The sequence below is a fragment of the Nicotiana attenuata genome, unplaced genomic scaffold (assembly GCF_001879085.1).
Source record: "Nicotiana attenuata strain UT unplaced genomic scaffold, NIATTr2, whole genome shotgun sequence".
NCBI classification, from domain to species: domain Eukaryota; kingdom Viridiplantae; phylum Streptophyta; class Magnoliopsida; order Solanales; family Solanaceae; genus Nicotiana; species Nicotiana attenuata.
The window spans coordinates 55049-78141 of record NW_017671769.1 but is presented as its reverse complement, the minus strand read 5'-3'; the positions used below and the strand labels follow the sequence as shown (position 1 = coordinate 78141).

The 23093-nt window shown below is 40.7% G+C and overlaps 1 long non-coding RNA gene across 1 annotated transcript; it reads right to left on the bottom strand.

Annotated features, from left to right (window-relative positions):
- Window positions 1-9699: 9699 nt before the first annotated feature.
- LOC109210121 lies at window positions 9700-12479 on the bottom strand. Its single transcript, XR_002065489.1, has 4 exons — window positions 12068-12479; window positions 11779-11829; window positions 10937-11052; window positions 9700-10036 (listed from the first exon to the last, which is right to left on the bottom strand). It is a non-coding gene; the product is annotated as an uncharacterized LOC109210121 (long non-coding RNA).
- Between the last annotated feature and the right edge of the window lie 10614 nt (window positions 12480-23093).

Sequence of the window (23093 nt, the reverse complement as noted above, 5' to 3'; positions counted from 1 at the left end):
TTATCAAAATCCTAGCCCTAAATCATGAAATCAAAGTAGAAATTATGGGTTTTGGGTAGAGTTAGGGTTTTGAGAATTTTGGGTGATTCAACCTCAATTTGGGGTCGAATCTTAAAACAAATTATGTATTTGGACTCGTGGGGTTATGGGTGATCGGGTTTTGGTCCGAGCCTCGAGTTTGGACCATGTGGGCCCGGTGTCTAATTTTGGTATTTTTGGAAGAATGCTAGAAAATTCATATCTAGGCTATGGGATGTTGCCATTGAGTCTTTATTGATATTATTGAATTAATCATGCTTAGATATCACTGTTTCGGAGTCGGATCGTAGAGGAAAGGCGGTCTTTGAAGGTTGATTGCTATTCTTGGGACTGAGGTAAGTGTTTGGTTTAACCCTAGATTGAGGGAATAGGAGTTGAGTCTTGTTGCTATTTGCTATGTGATCGAGTACGATGTATAGGCATGGTGACGAGTATCTATACATTGGTGTCTAGCATGACCGTGAGTCCTTATAATGTGATCATCATGAACTGATTGTGAATTCCATATTTATTGGGCTATTTCTATATGTTGTGAATAACATGTGAATGATGATATGATAATTTGATTCCTAGGAGCATTGGCTCGAATTGTGATATGAATATTGAAAGTATATGAAATGACTTGTTTCATTGAGGAGCGTCGGCTCCAGTTGTAGAACGAATTGTGACAGTACAAGTGGTAATTGAACCTCTAGAGCATTTACTCAAGTGAGAAAGAGAAGAGATCATTATGTTGCCCTCTTGACGGGCTATTGTTGGGTTGTGATTCCTCTGCATGGTGTTCTTGACGTATACTAGGGTCCCTTAGGTTAATGTTTCCTTGTATCGTGGGATGACTATAGTTATAGCTGAGTGGTTAAGTAATGTAATAGGTTAGTTATAGATGGGGTGGTTAGGTGAGGTAATCGGTTAGATATAGCTGAGATGGTTAAGTGTGGTAATAGGTTGGTTATAGCTGTGGTGATTAGATGTTGGAACTAATGTGGTTATAGTAATCCCCTCGCCGGAATATTTGAGATGATGTTTTGTTCCCTTACTGGGAAGTCGTTATATTGTTGTTTGTGACGGAATATGAGATAAGAAATTTCTTGGAGCTTGGGCTCCAGTGATATCGTGAGATAAGAAAAGTAAGAAAGAGAAAGCGTTGTTGATTATTCCCTTGCCGGGATGTTTGTCAAATATTTACTTATTTTTATGCCCCTTAATTGTGACTGTTGTTTGGGGAGTCGGACTGTTAAATGATATTGAGGATCGGGTTGCGCGCCGCAACAATGATATTGAGGATCGGGTTGCGCGCCGCAACAATGATATTGAGGATCGGGTTGCGCACCGCAACAATGATATTTAGGATCGGGTTGCGCGCCGCAACAATGATACATGATAACTGATATGGGTCGGGTTGCACGCCGCAACAATGATATTTGTGGAGTGGGTTGCATGCCGCAACAATAGTAATTATGGAGCGGGTTGCACGCCGCAACAGTTATTGAGGCTATGTGTTTGTATTTGAGTATTGATTCCTTTTTCATTGTGAACCTAAGCTGTTTTGGTTGTTACTCTGGGTTGCTGTTAATATTGTATCTCCCCTGAGCATGTCTCCCCTCCCATGTTGTTAATTACTTGGTATTCGATTTCCGCTGTATATTTATAACTGCACAGGTTTATGTGATGTCCAGTCTAGCCTCGTCACTACTTCGCCGGGGTTAGGCTAGACACTTACCAGCACATAGGGTCGGTTGTGCTGATGCTACACTTCTGTGCATTTTTGCACAGGTCCAGGTTTTGAGGAGCAGCAGCAGCAGTAGTTCGGGAGTAGACTTTCTTATTCACGAGACTGAGGTAGCCTTGCAGCAGCAGGTTTTGCGCCTCTTCTTTATGTTTTCCTTTTTGACTGTTGCCTCATTGTTTTCGAGACAGACAACTGTTATATTTCTTTCAGACCTTTGTATTTAGTTTATTCTTAGTGGTTCGTGAGTAATGTGACACCAAATCTTGTGTAGAGGCTATTGTTGACTATTCCGCGTTTTGATTCAGACTTATAAATTAGACTTCCGCTATTATTATTATTATTAAATTTCATATTTCTTATTGATGCTATAGATTGTTAACAGATTTATTTATTAATTAAAAAGGTAAATAAGTTGGCTTGCCTAGCTACCACGAGTAGGCGCCATCACGATCCCGATAGTGGGAAATCCGGGTCGTGACAAGTTGGTATCAGAGCACTAGGTTACATAGGTCTCACAACTCACGAACAAACTTAGTAGAGTCTGAGGGGTAGGTACGGAGACGTCTGTACTTGTTCCCCAGAGTCTATTGAGTTAGGAAAACCTCTCATCTGTTCTTTCTTGTCGTGCGATTGGTTTCTCAAATGCTGATTGAATTTCTACTCCGTTCTTTCGCGAATGGCGAGGTCATGTACCGCTTCTTCAGCTGAGCAGCAACACAGACCAGCGATAGATCAGCTACGTCTTCGGAGGCTTTGTGGAGATAAAGGTATTAGAGGTGGATGTAGAGATGCGAGAGGTGGAGGTAAAGGTATTAGAGGTGGAGGTAGAGATGCGAGAAGTGGAGGTAAAGGTATTAGAGGTGGAGGTGCAGGTACTATTCTGGTTTGCGATAGAGATGCGTCAGTGCTATTTGACCCTGGGTCTACATATTCATATGTGTCGTCTTATTTTGCACCCTGCCTGGCTATGTCTAGTTATGCTTTGGACATTCCTGTTTATGTATCTACACCGGTGGGTGACTCTATAGTAGTTGACCGGGTGCATCGTTCCTGTGTGGTTGTGTTTGAGGGTCTTGAGACCCGTGTTGATTTACTGCTTTTAGATATGGTGGATTTCGACGTTATATTGGGGATGGATTGGTTGTCCCCGTATCATGCCATCTTAGATCGTCACGCCAAGACCGTGACCTTGGCTTTGCCAGAATTGCCCCGACTAGAGTGGAGAGGGACTTCAGGTCATGCCACTCGCAGTGTTATTACATATGTCAAGGCTCGACGCATGGTCGAGAAGGGGTGTTTAGCTTATCTGGCGTATGTTCGCGACTCCAGCGCAGAGGTTCCTCTATTGACTCTGTTCCTATTGCTCGAGAGTTCCCTGAGGTTTTCCCTTCAGACCTGCCGGGCATGCCGCCCGACAGGGATATTGATTTGTGTATTGATCTGGCTCCGGGCACGCATCCCATTTCTATTCCGCCGTATCGCATGGCCCCGTTAGAGTTGAAGGAGTTAAAGGACCAGTTGCAGGAATTACTAGAGAAAGGTTTTATCAGGCCTAATGTTTCTCCTTGGGGTGCGCCGGTGTTATTTGTGAGGAAGAAGGATGGTTCGATGCGGATGTGTATTGATTACCGGCAGTTGAACAAGGTGACGATAAAGAACAAGTATCCACTGCCGAGAATTGATGATTTGTTTTACCAGCTTCAGGGAGCAAAGGTGTTTTCGAAGATAAACTTGAGATCTGGCTACCATCAGCTGAAGATTAGGGCGTCTGATGTCCCTAAGACAGCGTTCCGCACTCGGTATGGGCACTATGAGTTTTTAGTCATGTCATTTGGTTTGACCAATGCCCCAGCAGCGTTTATAGAGTTGATGAACCGAGTGTTCAGGCCATATTTAGACTTATTCGTGATAGTCTTCATTGATGACATCTTGGTGTACTCTCGCAGCCAGGAAGAGCACGAGCAGCACCTCAGAGTGGTTCTTCAGACTCTAAAAGATAGTCAATTATATGCTAAGTTTTCGAAGTGCGAGTTCTGGTTGAGTTCGGTTGCATTTCTGGGTCATATTGTATCAGCAGAGGGTATTCAGGTGGACCCGAAGAAGATTGAGGCAGTCAAGAATTGGCCTCGACCAGCTTCAGCGACCGAGATTCGGAGCTTCTTGGGGTTAGCAGGTTATTACCGTCGATTCGTAGAGGGATTTTCTTCTATTGCAGCCCCGATGACCAGATTGACCCAGAAGGGTGCCCAGTTCAGATGGTCAGATCAGTGTGAGGCGAGCTTCCAGAAGCTCAAGACAGCTCTGACCACGGCACCGGTGTTGGTTTTGCCCACGGGTTCAGGGCCTTACACGGTCTATTGCGATGCTTCCCGTATCGGACTTGGAGCAGTATTGATGCAGGATGGCAAGGTTATTGCTTATGCTTCGAGACAGTTGAAGATCCACGAGAAAAAATTGTCTGGTTCATGATCTNCAGGTCAAGTATGAGCATCAGAGGCCCGGCGGTTTGTCTCAGAGGATTGAGCTTCCCGAGTGGAAGTGGGAGAGGATTACCATGGATTTCATTACTGGACTTCCGTTGACTCGGAAGAAGTTTGATGCTATTTGGGTCATTGTTGATAGGCTGACCAAGTCAGCGCATTTCATTCCAGTGGCAGTCTCCTATTCATCCGAGAGGTTAGCTAAGATTTATATCCGGGAGATTGTTCGCCTTCATGGTGTGCCAGTATCTATCATTTCGGATCGGGGTACGCAGTTTACCTCGCGCTTCTGGAGAGCAGTTCAGCAAGAGTTAGGTACCCAGGTTTAGTTGAGCACAACGTTCCATCCTCAGACGGACGGTCAGTCCGAGCGGACTATTCAGATTTTGGAGGATATGCTCTGGGCCTGTGTCATTGATTTTGGAGGCTCGTGGGACCAGTTTTTGCCTTTAGCAGAGTTCGCCTACAACAACAGCTACCAGACCAGCATTCAGATGGCTCCATATGAGGCGTTGTATGGTAGGCGATGTCGGTCTCCAGTCGGTGGTTCGAGCCAGGAGAGGCTCGGTTATTGGGTACAGACTTAGTTCAGGAGGCCTTAGATAAGGCCAAGATTACTCAGGAGAGGCTTCGTTCAGCTCAGTCTAGGCAGAAGACTTATGCAGACCGTAAGGTCCGAGATGTAGCTTTCATGATTGGAGAGCGAGTATTGCTCCGGGTGTCGCCCATGAAGGGCGTGATGAGATTCGGGAAGAAGGGCAAGCTTAGCCCTAGGTACATTGGTCCGTTCGAGATTCTCGATCGAGTAGGAGAGGTGGCTTATAGGCTTGCATTGCCACCTAGCTTATCAGCCGTGCACCCAATTTTTCATGTGTCTATGCTTCGGAGGTATCACGACGATCCTACCCATGAATTAGACTTCAGCACGGTCCAGTTGGACAAGGATCTGTCATATGAGGAGGAGCCGGTAGCTATTCTAGACCGGCAGGTCCGACAGCTGAGGTCGAAGAGTTTTCCTTCTGTTCGTCTTCAGTGGAGAGGTCAGCCCCCTGAGGCCTCGACCTGGGAGTCCGAGTCTGACATGCGGAGCTGTTATCCACATCTATTTCCCGACTCAGGTACTTCTTTCTTTTGTCCGTTCGAGGACGAACGGTTGTTTTAGAGGTGGAGGATGTGACGACCCAAAGGGTCATCACCTGTTTCCTCATTCGTTTCGTGCTTCCGAGGCCTTGAAAACCTTATTTTTACTTGCCTTGATTTGCGTGCGCAGTCCGGGCGCATAGCCGGAAAGCTTTTATGTTGAAATATGTGAATTCTGTGAAAAATTTGAAGAATTTTGACATTAATATGATTACAGTTGACTTTGGTCAACATTTTTGGTAAACGGACCTGGACCCGAGATTGGACGGTCCCGGAAGGTCCGTAGAAAAATATGGGACTCGGGCATGTGCCCGGAGTCGAATTCCGAGGTCTAGAGCCCGAGGAAAGAATTTTTCTGTGAAATTGTTTTTCTGAAATTAATAAGGAAAATGGAAAGGAAAATTGATTAAAAGACTGTGGTATCGGGCTCGTATTTTGGTTCCGACGCCCGGTACAAGTCTTATATATTGTTTAAGCGCTTTCTGTGAAGTTTGGTCGAAATCGGACGTCGTTTGACGTGTTTCGGACCTAATTATCTAAAGTTGGAAGTTTATGAAGTTTGAAATAGAAATGATGATTTTGAGGCTTGATTCAATGATTTTGATGTTATTTTGGCAATTTGATCGCTCGAGTAAGTTCGTAGGATGTTATTGAGTTAGTGTGTGTGATTGGTTAGGAGCCCCGAGGGCTCGGGAGTGAATTGGAGGTGGTTCGGGGTGTTTTTGCACTTACGAAGGATCAGATTTTGCTGCAATTTTTACACAGTCATTTTGTTCTTCGCGAACGCAGTCCCAGGCCCGCGTTCGCAGTGCTTTGGCGTTCCCCTTCTTCGCGTTCGCGAAACCACTCACGCGATCGCATAGCTTCAGTTCCTCCTCCTTCGCGTTCGCGAACATATTCATGCGTTCGCGTAGTTACAAATCCCCCCTTCATCGCGTTCGCGATTCCCCTATCGCGTTCGCGAATAACAGTCCCTGGACCCCCAGCATTTTCTTCTACGCGTTCGCGTTCCCTTTCACGCGTTCGCGATGTATTGCCCAGTTTACTCTTCGCGAACGCGGCCCCTTTCCCGCGAACGCGAAGGGCAATTTTGCCCAGCGAATTTTTAAGCCAAAAACAGAACCAGTGACGGGAAAAACATATCACTTCACGAACTCTTCCTTCTCCAAAGTCCTAGGGCGAATTTTAGAGCACTTCTTCATCAAAGCTTCTTGGGTAAGCATTCTTTAACTTGTTTTCTCTTCAATTTCCTTCATTAATTACGGAAATCCTAGCCCTAAATCATGAAATCAAAGTAGAAATTATGGGTTTTGGGTAGAGTTAGGGTTTTGAGAATTTTGGGTGNTAATTAAAAAGGTAAATAAGTTGGCTTGCCTAGCTACCACGAGTAGGCGCCATCACGATCCCGATGGTGAGAAATCCGGGTCAAGACATAATTTCACGAATTAAAGGTCAATTGCAGCAAAGTAAACTAAATTTTTAACAAAAAATAAATATTTCATAAACTAATCTGATATTTTGCATAAAATAACATAAGTTGAAAATTCATGACCACAACGCTAGAGACCTATATATACAACGCTAGAGACCTATATATATATATATATATATATATATATATATATATATATATATATATATATATATATATATATATCGAATAAGCACGTGCTGTCATGCAAATCATCAGAAGGAAATATTGAAATCGTCCTTTCCAGTAGTATCGATGTTATCTTTTTTTTTGCAACTTTTGTTCTCGTAGGAACTATGTGGTATGATTTGGCAACTACCCTGATTGAATTATTTGGAGCTCACCCGTTATCAATGGGATTAGGGGTACTTCCAAGTTCCAACAAGAAATATATCTAAGAGTTAATTAGTGTTGGGTAGCAGAAAATAAAAGTTTATCAGAAGCCTAGTCTAAAAATTTAGCTTTTTATGACTACATCAGTAATCCGACAAATAAAATAAAATTACCAAATACATCTAAAACCCATTAAAATTATCTGATATTGTTCCTAATTTTAGTTGATTTTGATGATGGCAGTGCTTATTTCGCATTTTGCATTTTATAGAGGAACTATAGGGATAGTAAATGTACTTTTTTGCCTAAAAAGTTTAACTGTATGACTTTACTACAATTAATTCGATGACCATTCGTGAAATTAACCTATAAAAAAATCTTGAAAACACTGTTAATAAGAATCAGAATATTAATAAATAGTAAATAAAGGACTTACTCTTGGTGTTGGATTTCTTGGTTCTCTTAAGGGAGAGGGAGTTTTAATCATCCCACTTTTCCTTGAAATTCTCTCACCAAATGTTCTAACTTCTTGATGTAATTGATTTTCCTCCTGATCAGTAATATTGACTTTTGACTTCATAATTATTTTCTCATTGATTCTGAAATCATTAAGACCATAATCACCTTTTATAGCTTTGCTAATGAAATGCAAAGCCTTAGGGTGTGTTTGGTACGGAGGAAAATATTTTCTTTGTTAAGAGAAGGGAAAACATTTTCCAAAGCTCATTCTCAACCTTCCCCACCCTCACCAACCCACCCCACCCCCTCTCCCAAAAAACGATTTTTTTTTTACCTTCAAATTTCAGTTTTTCACCCTACTACCCCCCCACCCCAAGTTTTTTTTTTACCTAATTTTTTTTTCAAATTTCTGTTTTTTCATTTTCTGCACCACTCACCCACCCCCACCCCCCCGCGCGCACTAAAGTAAAGTTTTTTTTTACGTTTTTTTTTTATAATTTAAATTTCTGTTTTTTTTGTTTACTGCCCCCACCCTCCTGCCCCCAACCCCTCCCGAAAAAAAATTTAAATATATTATTCAGTTTTAATTTTATTATTTATCGGTTTAAAGGCTCAAAATTTTACAAGTTCTAAAATTATGAGTTCGGATTTATGTGTTTGGAAGTTTACGGGTTTAGAAATTATAAAGTGTACGGGTTCGAAATTCCGCGGTTTTGAAAGTTTAGCGGTTCGAAAGTTTATGAAATTTGTGGGTCCGGAAGGTTGTTGGTTTGAAAGTTTATGGCTTTATGTTTATTATATGGCGAAATACATAAAGGGCCCCTTTAGGTTGTCCATAACGGTCATTTGAACACCGCAACTACCCAAATATGCAACTAGACACTTTACCGAATATATATGTGTGTCATTTGGACACCTTCGCTCAACAGATCACATGCGTGAAATGCAATCGCTGGTTACGTGGTAAATGAACCAATAAGATAATAACACGTGTAATGCTAAATTAAAATGGTAAACAATAATTTAAAAAGAAATTCAATAAACTAAAAAAACAAAAGAAAAACCCAAACCCACTTCTGCCCAAACAGACCCAATTGCAATTCCCAATCCCCCGTTCCCTTTTTCCGGTCAGACCCCTTCCACTTCCAACCTTCTTTTCCGACACACCCACGGACAGCCAAAACCTTTTCTTAAAACTAACACAAATACGAAAGAACATTATTGTTTGGCCGATTCAAGTAATTGGTTGTTGTTTATGTGTTTCAATTGAAAGGAAGGTATTGTTGTCGGTAGTGGTTGAAGGAGCGTCGATGAAGCTGCCGTGAATGGTGGTCGGTAATGGAGGTGACCAACTTCGATGGCGGTAGTGGATGACTTCCGAGCCAGGAATCAGCTACTCACTTCTTACTCTCTTATTTGCATTTTAAGTATTTATGTGAAACGTTAGAAACCAAAACAAAAAAATGGATCAAGGAAGAACATCAACTGCAATTTTTAACTTGATTCCTGTAGGTGCACTACTCTGCTATAATCTCACGGTAGCTTAAACAAGTGTTCCAAGATTTGGAGAGTCACAAGAATTTTTTTTTTTTAAAACCGTAATTAAATATGTTTTTTAAATATTTTAGATTATTATGCTGGGACTTCCTTTTAATGGTGAAGTGTGGTGTTGAGATTAGTGGGTTAAGGTGGAGAAGATAGTGGAAGAAGATTTTGGAGAAGAAGGGGATGAGTGGGTTCCACCAGTTAAATTAAAAAAAGAAAAGAAATAAACACAATTTTTAAAGGCTTCACTTGCTGCAAGGCGAGTGTAATACACACATTGTGCCATGTCACTTTGAAGGGTTTAAGAGACACATTAAAATATAGCTTGAGGTGTCTACTTGATAAATAGTCTGTTGAGGTGTTCAAATGACCGTTGTGGACAATTTGGAGGGGCCGTTTATGTATTTCGCCTTATTATATCTAAATTATTTATGAACACTCTTGAGAAGTTATTTTCCTTAATTTGCGTACCAAACACCAGAAAATGAATAAGATTACTACTTGTTTTCCAAAAAAACATTTTCTTGGAAAATATTTTCCACGGAAAACATTTTCCGTTATACCAAACACACCCTTAGTCTCAAATGGCAACTTTTGATCATTTAGCCCTTTGAATTTGTTTGGATTTGGTGGAAGTGATGAAGATATATTATGAGGACGGTTGATAATTCCTTGTTGTTGAGATTGTTTCAGCTTTGGTCCAAATTGTTTGGACTTAGCTTTTTCAGTAATGTTGATTTCCTTCTCCTTATTCACATCATATTGTAGCTGGCTGATTTGGCTTTCCAACTTAGCTATTTCATTTTCAACCATGGCTAGTTCTGCAAACAGCTCCTTCATCTACAAAATTTGCAATTTAGTCAGTACCAATTAGGACAGAGTTTAAGTTTGACATACTAAAGGCAACGCGGTGCACAAAAGCATCCCGCATTCATGTAGGGTTCGAGGAAAGGTCGCACTCCAAAAGGTGTAATGTAGACAGTCTAATCTAATGTAAGTATAATTAGTGGCTGCTTCCATGACTCGAACTCGTGACTTATATGTCACACAAAGACAACTTTACCGTTGCTCCAAGGCTCCCTTCTTAAGTTTGACATACTAGCGGTGTTAATACATAATTGTGGCACTTACTTCTAAGGTAATAATTACAAGTAAATTTATGTGACAAACATTACTTCATAACTTAATACAAATGATAATCGGCAAACTACATCGATAGTAAAAAAATAAATTACACGGTCGATATACATATACAACTTAAATCCGTTGGTATATATGGAGAAGAAACTAAAATAAATATCACTAAAATGCAAATAATGCCTCTAAATTTACACTTTAAGAATGTAAATTTTTTATGAAGAATTTTTTTGAATATGAAGAAACTACCTTTTGTCAACTTAGGATCTGACGTTTACTTTCCACCTAAGCTTGATTCAACCAACCATCCTTACTTACCTACTAAAGCTACAAACTTTCTTTTTTTAATTTATTTTTTAAAGATTTAATTTGTACGAAATTGGATCCATAGCAAGCCGGTGTTTTATCGTTCTTGATATGAACATGATTCTTTTTTTTTGTGTGGTTATAACCACTTTTCTATACTTTTCTTCTAAGCTTGTGTTAATCATGAAATCTTAGGAAGAGGAGAAGATCATTCCATCAAAGTTAGATATACACAGAAAAGTGGAAGGCATAAACAATTTCAATGAAAGTTTACACCAAGAAATTAAATTAAATCACCTTAGAGGAAGATAATTTGGAATACTGAAAGATGAACCATCCTTTCGCTGATACACCTTCTCCAGAAATTCATGCACTTTTTGTTCATGATTCAACATTTTCCTAAGCTCAGCAACCTAATTAAATGAGAGTATAAAACCAAAATAAATAAGTGGTTCTTGTATTTCTGGAAATTATCAAAGATTTGTAGGTCACCTATATATAAGTAAAGTTCTCCCAGAGCCGGAGACAAAAATCACGATTATTTTTGGAATCCGTAAGAAAGAATAGGACATAGAATAATAAAAGAACAGCCCGTATATTAAGCTCTCGCTATGCGCGGGGTCCGGGGAAGGGTAGACCACAAGGGTTTATCGTACGCAGTCTTACCATGCATTTTTAATTACAAGAGGCTGTTTCCATCTCTCGAACCCATGACCTTCTGGTCACATGGCAACAACTTTACCAGTTACGTCAAGGCTCCCCTTCAGGACACACAATAATAATAAGGGATCTAAATCCTTGAAATCTCCATGAATTAAACTTAATGCACATAAGATAGTTTCCAATTGTCTGATATTTAAAATCTTTATGGTAATAATGGTAGATAATCTCTTTTTATTGCTTTACTTATATAGACTTCGTAATCCTAAGAAAATAAAGAGCATATCTTTGGATTCCAATTGCAAATTTAGCAACATTCATACGTATGACTAACCTACTAAAAGAGCATATAGGCCGAAGGTACATGACCATCACCTATATATGCCAAGTACTGGTAAATAATTGGTCATATTTTTAATAATACGTACCATGCAAAAGAAATCAATTAAGAAAAGTACACAGAATGATCACACCCATACCTCTTTTTCAAGTTCCTCTTTCTTTTGTTGTCCACCAGTTTTCTTCTTTCTCTGAAACATAAACCAACAACATCTCAACACAAAAACGAAAAAGCAATGGAGGATCCAGAATGAGAACCTATTGCGTCTAATTCGAACCTTCATGTGTGTGTGAGAAAAAAGAATAAAAATACGTAAATACAAAGAACAGATCCCGCTGACTCTGAGAAAATGTGTGCACCATAAAAGTTCAAGAACGAAACAAAATGACAAAATGTAAGACACTAAAATTATAAGGCAAATAACTCACAATAATCTGGGGTGGAAAATGAACTGCCAAATCTTGTTGGTTTGCCATGAGCTAGAAAAAATTCAAAGCCTTTGTTGAACCAAAGGAAATGGTACTCATGAGATATTGATTAGTGGAACTATTGTGTTACTATTATTATTGAGATGAATATTGAGTATAACTTTAACTTGGGCTAGAAGCAGTGGTATGGTATGGTGGGGGTTTTTGTGGTGGTTGTGATTGTTGAAGTTGTTGACATATCTAGTTTTAATATATACTGAGAAATGAAGTATGTGTAAAAACTTTGATGAGAAGATGATAAAAGGGAGCTATCAACATGATATAGTTGTAGTAATGGGAGCAGGAGATCATACAAAGAGAGGGGAGAGTTGTCAAATTTTATTTTCATATAAAAACTTTGGCGTAGCTTGCACTTGTAGAATTTATAGGCCTTAAAGATTACGGTATTTGTTCTTTTTTGGTATAATAGTTTGGTTTTTGTTGCCTTAGTAGGAAAAAGATTGCGTATTTTGCAGTAAATTAAGGAGTAAGTAATGATCATCACATTGAACGAAAAAGAAGAGATGCGATCAAAAGTAAAAAATGAAAAGTAGTTATGAGTATTGAAAGGTTGCCTAACTTTTGGTTTATTTAAGAAAAACTGAAAATAGGAAGAACAAAATTCAGATGAGGATATAGCTTTCTTTTGGCTCGACCAAATTTCGTTAGAGATATCTATAGATCATTGTAGATATATGTCATTTTTCTAGCTGCTGCTTTCGGCTCTCTTCTCCATTTTTCATTTTCTCCATTTTAAACAAAAATAGAAGACACATAGTATTTAAAATTAATGGATGAGATTTAGTTATTTCCAACAAGATTCTAATCATGGTTAAGATAATATATATTCCATATAATTTCTTCCAAAAATTTGGGTAATCCCACAATTCTAGCTACACATTATCTCATCCGTAAAAGCTTCTCTATTTCTTACTTCTTCTTTTCTTTTCTTTTTCTTTTTTGGTGCATCGTTCTCTATTTCCCTAGTTTTTTTCACGCTCTCTTCGATCATCATCCACTTCCTCTTAGAGTTAATCTTTTGATGAAACTTTCTCTTTAAAATTAGCTACCAATAAGGATTCGTTTATTTTTATAAAATAATTCGGTGCCTTTTAACCACGCTAATTAATAAATTTTATAGCAAATATTGATAATGCTCAATTCAGCTATTATAGGGCAGCCCGGTGCACTAAGCTCCTGCTATATGCAGGGTCTGAAAAAAGATTGGACCATCCACAAGGATCTATTGTATGCAGCCTTACCCTGCATTTCTGCAAGAGACTATTTTCACAACTCGAACCTGTGACCTCTTGGTCACATGACATCAACTTTACCAGGGTTCAAAAAAGGACGAGACCACAAGGGTCTACTGTACACAGCCTTACGCAGCCTTACCCTGTATTTCTGCAAGAGACTGTTTCCACGGCTCGAAACCATAACCTCCTGGTCACATGACAACAACTTTTCCAGTTATGCCACGGCTCACCTTCTCAATTAAGTGTTGGATTTTATTAATTAAAACAAAAAAAGGTGTGAATGGAAAATGGTGGGAAAAGAAATGGAGTGAAATGAAAATTTGATTTAGTCCCTCTTAAAAAGGAACTTTGTCCCTCATTGGATAGGATGAGGAACATTCTTGTGCTTATATATAGAAGTACTTCTTCTAGCTCTTAAAGAATTGAGAAGAGAGCAAACATGCGCCGTCGTTGTCGCTCAACTCGACTTTGGCTTTGGCTTGATTAATAATTTTTTGCACCAAATTTATTTTCCATTTCCATCATTTAATATTTCCTTTCGTAATATTTTTGCACGAAAAAATATTAAAGTTGCGGCATTATTTTCCAATGGTCCATTTCGTTTAGCAGAAATTCAAATAATTTCTGCCGAATAGATACCTCTTCAAATGAACAGGCACCTTTACACCTATTGAGACTCAACTTTATTGGCTATAAATAGAGAGGCTCAGCCTCATTTTTCAATCACCGAAACTGAAAATTTCTCCCCTCTATCTTCTGCATTGTTTTTCAAAGCAAAAAACTTAAGCATTTTGTGTGATTTGCTCTGCCATTTGAGTTCGCCGAAGTTCTGTGATTTGAAGTGCCTCTACCACAGAATAGTTATTCCGTTCTATCCTGGGAGGAATCAATACGAAACCTTGGGCAACTGTGAGGGGATTAACTTCCTTAAGGACACACAACAAACTTGTGGGCTCGGAATTTTCTGTTAGTTGTTTTCTTAAACTAATGTCTTCTGATTTTCTTGTTTGAATACAGAATACTAACAAGCTTAAGGAATTTAATATTTATTTATATGTTCATCTTACTTTCTCGTTTGGGAGACTAATATCCTAGAGATTTTCTATTCCCGTTTTGGAGATTAAAATCTTCGAATTTTCTACTCCAGTTTAAGATTAATGTCTTTGTGACTTTCTACTCAATCCGAGATTAAGATCCTTGTGATTTTCTCGATTTTTTGTATTCGGTTTGAAGATATAAAAAATTCACCGAGATATTAATTCTATTTTGTGTCAATTTCTTTTACAGAAAAATGACAACAAGTATGGAATAACAAAATGGTTCTGTTGGGATGACTACTGCTGTAATGGCTACTACGTTTTTAAGTCGCATAATGCCTGCACCGACAAAAAAATCCGAAAAATTTTTCGGCGTGGACTTCAAGCGATGGCAGCAGAAAATATTCTTTTACCTGACCACATTCAGTTTACAGCGCTTCATTAGCGAGGGCGTTCCAGTCTTGAGAGAAGAAACTCTAGCTAATGAGAAGTTTGTGGTCACGGAGGCATGGAATCATTCTGCCTTCTTGTGCAAAAATTATATATTGAGCTATTTGGAAGATGTCTTGTACAATTTTTACAGTGTCATGGAAACTTTAAAAAAGAGTTGTGGAACACTCTTGAAAAGAAGTACAAGATGGAAGATGATTGACTTAAGAATGTTTGTTGCCGCAAAGTTCTTGGACTTTAAAATGGTAGACAGTAAGTCTGTCATAACTCAAGTTCAAAAACTGCAAGTCATCGTTCATGACCTCCTTGCCGAATGTATAAATCAAATCAATATTTTTATTAAAGATATTGATTATATTATTAATTCTAAATTTATGATCGTAGGTATGGTCATAAATGAAGAGTTGTGGCATTTATTGAAAAGTTGCCTCAAATGTGGAAATTTTTTAAAAATCACTTGAAATATAAGCGTAAGGAGATGACATTGGAAGACCTTATTGTTCGCGTAAGGATTGAAAAGGGCAACAAGGCTTCAGAAAAGAAGTCGCGTGAAAATTCAACAATAATGGGTATAAATATTGTTGAGGAAGCTTCAACGAGAAAAAAGAAGAAGAAAGGAGCCGTTTGGACTAAAGAATTACCCAAGCAAAAAAAAAGTTCAAAGATAATTGCTGCAACTGTGGAAAGGTTGGACACAATGATGCTGACTGTCGAGCACCAAAGAAGGACAAGAAGAAAAGCCAAGCAAACATAATTGAGAAGAATGACAAAATAGACGACTTGTGTACCATGCTTTCTGAATGCAACCTGGTCGGAAATCCTAGAGAATTGTGGATTGATTCTGGGGCCACTCGTCATGTTTGTACTAACAAGGAGTTTTTTTACTTCTTATGCTCCCATTGGTACCGACGAGACAGTTTTTATGGCAAATTTCGCTACTGCAAAAATTGAAGGAATGGGCAAGATAGATTTGAAGATGACTTCTAGCAAGATTGTGATTCTAAACGATGTCCTTCATGTTCCTGAAATGCGAAAGAATTTAGTCTCGATACACTTCTAGTCAAAAATGGCGTTAATTGTGTTTTTGTTTCCGACAAGGTTTTAATTAGTAAGAATGAAATGTATGTAGGAAAATGTTACCTTACTGAGGCCTTTTCAAACTCAATGTAATTTCCACTAATATGAATAAAATTCCAGCTTCTTCTTATTTTCTTGAGTCAAATAATTTATGGCATGAACGTTTAGGTCACGTCAACTTCAAAACTTTGCGCAAAATGATTAATTTGAAAGTTTTGCCTAAGTTTGAATATAATAACTCAAAATGTGTGGAATCAAAGTATGTTAAACATCCTTATAAGTCAGTTGAAAGGAATTCAAATCCTTTAGACTTAATTCACACAGATATTTGCGACATGAAGTCAATACCATCTCGCGATAGGAAGAAGTATTTCATAACTTTAATTGATGACAGTACTAAATATTGCTATATTTACTTACTTAGTAAGATGAAGCAATTGATGCATTCAAGCAATAAAATGAAGTTAAAACGCAACTAAACAATAAGATCAAAATGATAATAAGTGATAGGGGTGACAAATATGAATCTATTTTTGAAGAAATATATTTGGAATATGGCATTATTTACCAAACAACTGCCCCTTACTCACCGCAATCTAATGAATTGCGGAAAGAAAGAATAGAACGTTAAAGGAGGTGATGAATTGTCACGACCCCAGTTCGCCCTCCGTGAACACGTCATGACGGCACCTAGTCTCTACGACTAGGTAAGCCTAACAATGCGGAAAATAACTAACTTGCGAAAATAATAATCAAACTGAACAACTGGAAGAAAACAGTATATAAGATGCCGCTCGACATATACAACTCAACATCACTGAAACCTACAATATTATCCCTAAACCCGGAAACTCACGGGAACACAAGCTAGAAGGAATACAGTAAAGTTCTCTAATCTCATGAAATGTCTACATATAATGGTACGGATGAAGAGCTAACACTACAAGATAGAGTAAAGAAGGAGACTCTTCGGTATGCGGACGCGGCAGATGTACCTCGAAGTCTCCAAAATGCTCCCTGCCTCAAGGATGGTAAGCCTGTGCAGAGGTACCTAGATCTGCACATGAAAACATGCGCAGAAAGGGCATGAGTACACCACAACGATACTCAATAAGTGTCAAGCCTAACCTTAGTCGGGTAGTGACGAGGAAGGTCAGGGCCCTACTGAGGTTAAACATAATATAAAGTTTCAACAGTGTGAAATAGACAATATAAATGAATACAGCAGTGAAATGAGACAGGTTATACAAGGAAACAACAATTATACAAAAGAACAGAGTAAACTCGGAAATAAGAACAGCTCAATACCAATAGTAACAACGAGGATCTCCCAGGATACCGTCATGTATTCCCTTTCATCAATTGTCCATGGATCTCCCCGGATACCGTCCCGTAGTCCAATTATCAATGCGCGGGGATCTACCGGAACCCCGGTTCGTAGTCCCAAATGTAAATACCCAGTACTGGAAAAATCTACCGGGTGCAGTCCCGTAGTTTCATATAAGTGCGCAGGGGGATCTACCGGGAATTTAACCCGTAGTCACAAAGTAAACAAACAAGGGGGGGGGGGGGGGATCTACCGGAATCCCACATCCGTACTCCCAATGTAAATACGCAGCAACAACAAGAAGATATTCGGAAATGAAATTTCATATCAAGGAAACAAGTAATTCTAGCCTAACATACTTCACGTAGTGCAATCAAGGCAATTTAAGCAAATAGGCAATTTAAGTCAACTAAACATGCTTTTCAAACTAACAACATGCTAAAATTGCAAGTATAATAAAGCAGGAAAGGAAACATGCTAATAAATACTTTAAGAAAAATCGGATTTCCAACAAGTTGCACAAGTACGCGCTCGTCACCTCACGCAAAAGGCAATTTAGTTATCAAATATACCAATCCTAAGGGGAAGGTCCCCCACACAAGGTTAGACAAGCCATTTACCTCGAACCGGCTCAAAAATCAACTAGAAACCACGCTTTTGCCACGAGTATCCGACTCCAAATAGCCCAAATCTATTCAATTCAATTACATAATGTAAATAACATCCCAAGCAACTGATTCTACGATTTAATTCAAAGCTAAGACGCGAAATTAGGTAAAATAACCTAAACGCCTCTCTAGCCAACGTCTCGGAATCGGGTGAAATTTATATTTTCAGAATCCTCACACTCACACGAGTCTAACCATATAAAAATCTCTCAAATCGGATGTTAAAAACCCAATCAAAACTCAACTTCTAGGCCTAAGAACTTTCCCCCAATTTTCATACAAATTTCGAAATTAAACAATGAATTTATGTTTAGATTAATGGGTTACAAGCAAAAAAGAGTTTAGAATCGTTACCCAATCGATATCTCTGAAAATCCCTCAAAATCTCGCTCAAATCCGAGTCCCAAGCTTAAGTTTTGATAAAAATGGCTAACCCTCGATTTTAAAATCTTATATCTGCCCAGGCGCGTTCTTCTTCGCGAACGCGAGGCTACTATCGCGAACGCGATGCACAAAAGTCCTGTTGGCCAAATTCCTCTTTCGCGAACGCGAGGCCACTTCGCGAACACGTAGCTTATACGGGCAGACGTTACGCGAACGCATGGACCATAACGCGATCCCGATGACCAATGAGCCCTTACCTTCGCGAACGCGGGAAATCATCGCGAACGCGAAGCACATAACAGCTGCTCTACTTCACAAACCTTCACGAACACGGGATAGACTTCGCAAACGCGAAGCACAATCCTCCCCCCAGCCCAGTTCCTCTATGCGAACGCAGGACCCCACTCGCGAACGCGAAGAAAGAAACCAGAACTGGGCTGCTGCAATATTTTTTGCAATTTCTAAGTTCTAAAAATGACCTGTTGAGCATCCGAAACACACCCGAGGCCCCCGGGACCTCAACCAAACCTACGAACATATCCCATAACATCATTTAAACTTGTTCCAACCTTCGGAATGCCATAAGCAACATCAAGACACCTACTTTTCATTGAATTCGACCTTAAGAATTTCAAAAACTCTAAAAACACCTTTTCGATCAAAAAGTCTATCAAACCTCGTCCGAATGACCTGAAATTTTACACACACACCCCAAATGACATGACAACTTCCGGAATTCCATTCGGACACTCGGATCAAAATCTCACTATCGAACCGAAAACTTCCAAAATTCAAACTTCGGCATTTCAAGCCTAAATTAGCTGCGAACCTCCAAAACACAATTCGAATACGCTCCTTACCCCAAAATCTCCCAACGGAGCTAACGAAACCATCAGATTTCCATTCCGAGGCCGTCTTCACACTGTTCCGACTACGAACCACTTTCCAACACTTACGCTCTCATTTAGGGACTAAGTGTCCCAAAACTCTCCGAAACTCAGAACCGAACGTCCCGACAGACCAAAATAGCAGAAATAAACTTGGGGGAAGCAGTTAATTGGTAATCGGGGCGTTAATTCTTAAGACGACCGGCCAGGTCGTCACATTCTCCTACACTTAAACATCCGTTCGTCCTCGAATGAGCATAGAGACATACCTGAAGTAGTGAATAGATGAGGGTAACGGCTGCGCATATCCTGCTCGGTCTCCCAGGTCGCCTCCTCGACCGGCTGACCTCAACTTTCTGACCTGTCTGTCCAATATAGCCACTGGCTCCTCAACATAGGATAGATCCTTGTCCAACTAGACTGAACTGAAACCCAACACGTGTGACGGATCACCGTGATACCTCCGGAGCATCGAAACATGGAATACCGGATGAACCCCTGCCAAGCTGGGAGGTAGGGCAAGCTCGTAAGCAACCTCCCCAACACGTCTCAATATCTCAAAAGGGCCAATAAACCTCAGACTTAACTTCCCCTTCTTCCCAAATCTCATAACGCCCTTTATAGGCGAAACCCGAAGCAGAAACCGCTCTCCAACCATATAAGAAACATCACGAACCTTCCGGTCCACATAGCTCTTCTGTCTGGACTGGGCTGTATAGAGTCTATCCTGAATCACCTTAACCTTCTCCAAAGCATCCTGAACCAAATCTGTGCCCAAAAGTCTAGCCTCACCCGGCTCAAACCAACCCACCGGAGATCTACACCGCCTACCATACAAAGCCTCATACGGTTCCATCTAAATGCTGGACTGATAGCTGTTGTTGTAAGCAAACTCTGCCAATGGCAAGAACTGATCCCAAGACCCTCCAAACTCAATCTCACACGCACAGAGAATATCCTCAAAAATCTGAATAGTGCGCTCGAATTGTCCGTCCGTCTGGGGTGAAATGTTGTGCTCAACTCTACACGAGTACCCAAATTCTGCTGAACGGCCCTCCAGAACCGTGATGTGAACTGAGTACCTCTGCTTGAAATAATAGAAACTGGAATACCATGCATACGAACGATCTCCCGGATATAAATCTCTGCCAACCGCTCTGAAGAATAAGTAGTACACACAGGAATGAAATGAGCTGACTTGGTCAGCCGATCCACAATCACCCAGATAGCATCAAACTTCTTCAAAGTCCGTGGGAGTCCAACTACAAAGTCCATGGTGATCCGCTCCCACTTCCATTCCGGAATCTCTATCTGCTGAAGCAACCCACCCGGTCTCTGGTGCTCATACTTCACCTGCTGACAGTTGAGGCATCTAGCTACAAATCCAACTATATCTTTCTTCATCCGCCTCCACCAATAGTGCTGCCTCAAATCCTGATACATCTTCGCGGCACCCGGATGGATGGAATACTGCGAACTATGGGCCTCCTCTAAAATCAACTCTCGAAGCCCATCAACATTGGGCACACAAATTCGACCCTGCATCCTCAATACCCCATCATCTCCAATAGTCACATCTCTGGCATCACTGTGCTGAATCTTGTCCTTGAGGACAAGCAAATGAGGCTCATCATACTGCCGCTCTCTAAAACGATCAAATAAGGAAGACCGAGAAACCACGCAAGCTAGAACCCGACCGGGCTTCGAAAGGTCCAATCTCACAAACTGGCTAGCTAAAGCCTGAACATCCATCGCCATAGGCCTCTCTGATGCTGGTAAATATGCCAAACTCCCCAAACTCTCCGCCCGGCGACTCAAGGCATCAGCCACTACATTGGCCTTGCCCGGGTGATACAAAATAGTGATGTCATAATCCTTCAGCAACTCTAACCACCTCCTCTGGCGCAAATTTAGATCCTTTTGCTTGAACAAATGTTGCAGGCTCCGATGGTTAGTATAAATCTCACAGGGAACCCCGTATAAATAATGGCGCCAAATCTTCAGGGCGTGAACAATGGCAGCTAACTCAAGGTCGTGAACAAGGTAGTTCTTCTCATATATCTTCAACTGTCTAGACGCGTAGGCAATCACCCTACCGTCCTGCATCAACACTGCTCCTAGGCCAACCCTCGAGGCATCACAATAGACTGTATAAGACCCCGAACCAGTAGGCAATATCAACACTGGGGCTGTAGTCAAAGCTGTTTTGAGCTTCTGAAAGCTCGCTTTACACTTCTCTGTCCACTGAAATGGAGCACCCTTTTGGGTCAATCTAGTCATAGGGGCTGCAATCGATGAAAACCCCTCCACAAAACGACGGTAGTAGCCTGCCAAGCCAAGGAAACTGCGAATCTCTGTAGCTGAGGATAGTCTGGGCCAACTCTGCACGTCCTCTACCTTATTCGGATCCACCCGAATACCCTCACTCGATACCACATGGCCTAAGAATGCCACTGTATCCAACCAAAACTCACATTTCGAGAACTTCGCATATTACTTCTTCTCTCTCAGAGTCTGAAGCACGGTCCTCAGGTGCTGCTCATGATCTTCCCAACTCCGGGAATACACCAGAATATCATCAATAAAAACAATGACGAACGAGTCAAGATAGTGCCAGAACACACTATGCATCAAATGCATAAAAGCTGCTGGGGCATTGGTCAGCCCAAATGACATAACAAGAAACTCATAATGACCATAACGAGTCCTGAAAGCAGTCTTCGGGATATCTGGCTCCCGAATCTTCAACTGATGGTAACCTGAGCGCAAGACAATCTTAGAAAACACTTGTGCGCCCTGAAGCTGGTCAAATAGATCATCAATACGAGGCAAAGGATAACGGTTTTTCATTGTAACCTTTTTCAACTGGCGATAATCGATACACATACGCATAGAACCATCCTTTTTCTTCACAAACAAGATAGGAGCACCCCACGGTGAAACACTAGGTCGAATAAAACCCTTATCAAGCAATTCCTGTAACTGATCCTTCAACTCCTTCAACTCAGGAGGAGCCATACGATACATAGGGATAGAAATGGGTTGAGTGCCTGGCAATAGATCAATGCCAAAATCAATATCTCTATCAGGCGGCATGCCTGGAAGATCAGCTGGAAACACATCGGGAAAATCCCGTACTACTGGGACTGAATCAACTAAAGGGGTATCAATACTGACATCTCTCACATAAGCTAAATATGCGTCACACCCCTTCTCAACCATACACTGAGCTTTAAGGAAAGAGATAACTCTACTGGGAGTGTGATCTAGAGTATCACTCCACTCGACACGCGGTACACCTGGCATAGCCAGCGTCACTGTCTTGGCGTGACAATCAAGGATAGCATAATGGGGCAACAACCAGTCCATGCCCTAAATAATGTCAAAATCAACCATGCTGAGTAGCAATAAATCGGCTCTGGTCTCAAAACCACAAATAGTAACCAAACACGACCGATAAACGCGGTCCACAACAAGAGAATCTCCCACAAGAGTAGAAACATAAACAGGAGAACTCAAAGAATCTCGGGGTACACCCAAATGCGGAGCAAAATAAGAAGACACATAAGAATAAGTGGAGCCAGGATCGAATAAAACCGATGCATCTCTGTGACAAACCAGTATAATACCTGTGATGACAGAATCGGAGGCACAGCCTCAGTACGGGCAGGAATGGCATAGTATCTGGCCTGACCTCCCGCTCTAAGGCGACCTCTACCTCCCCGACCTCCACCCTTAGCTGGCTGCTGGGCAGATGGAGTGGCAGTTGGAGTTGTGATCATTGCCTGAGAACTTCGCGGGGCACGCGGTGGCTGAGAAGTCTGTGAAGGTTCACCCCTCCCAAGTCTGGGGCAATCTCTTACCATATGGCATGTGTCACCACACTCAAAACAAGCACCGG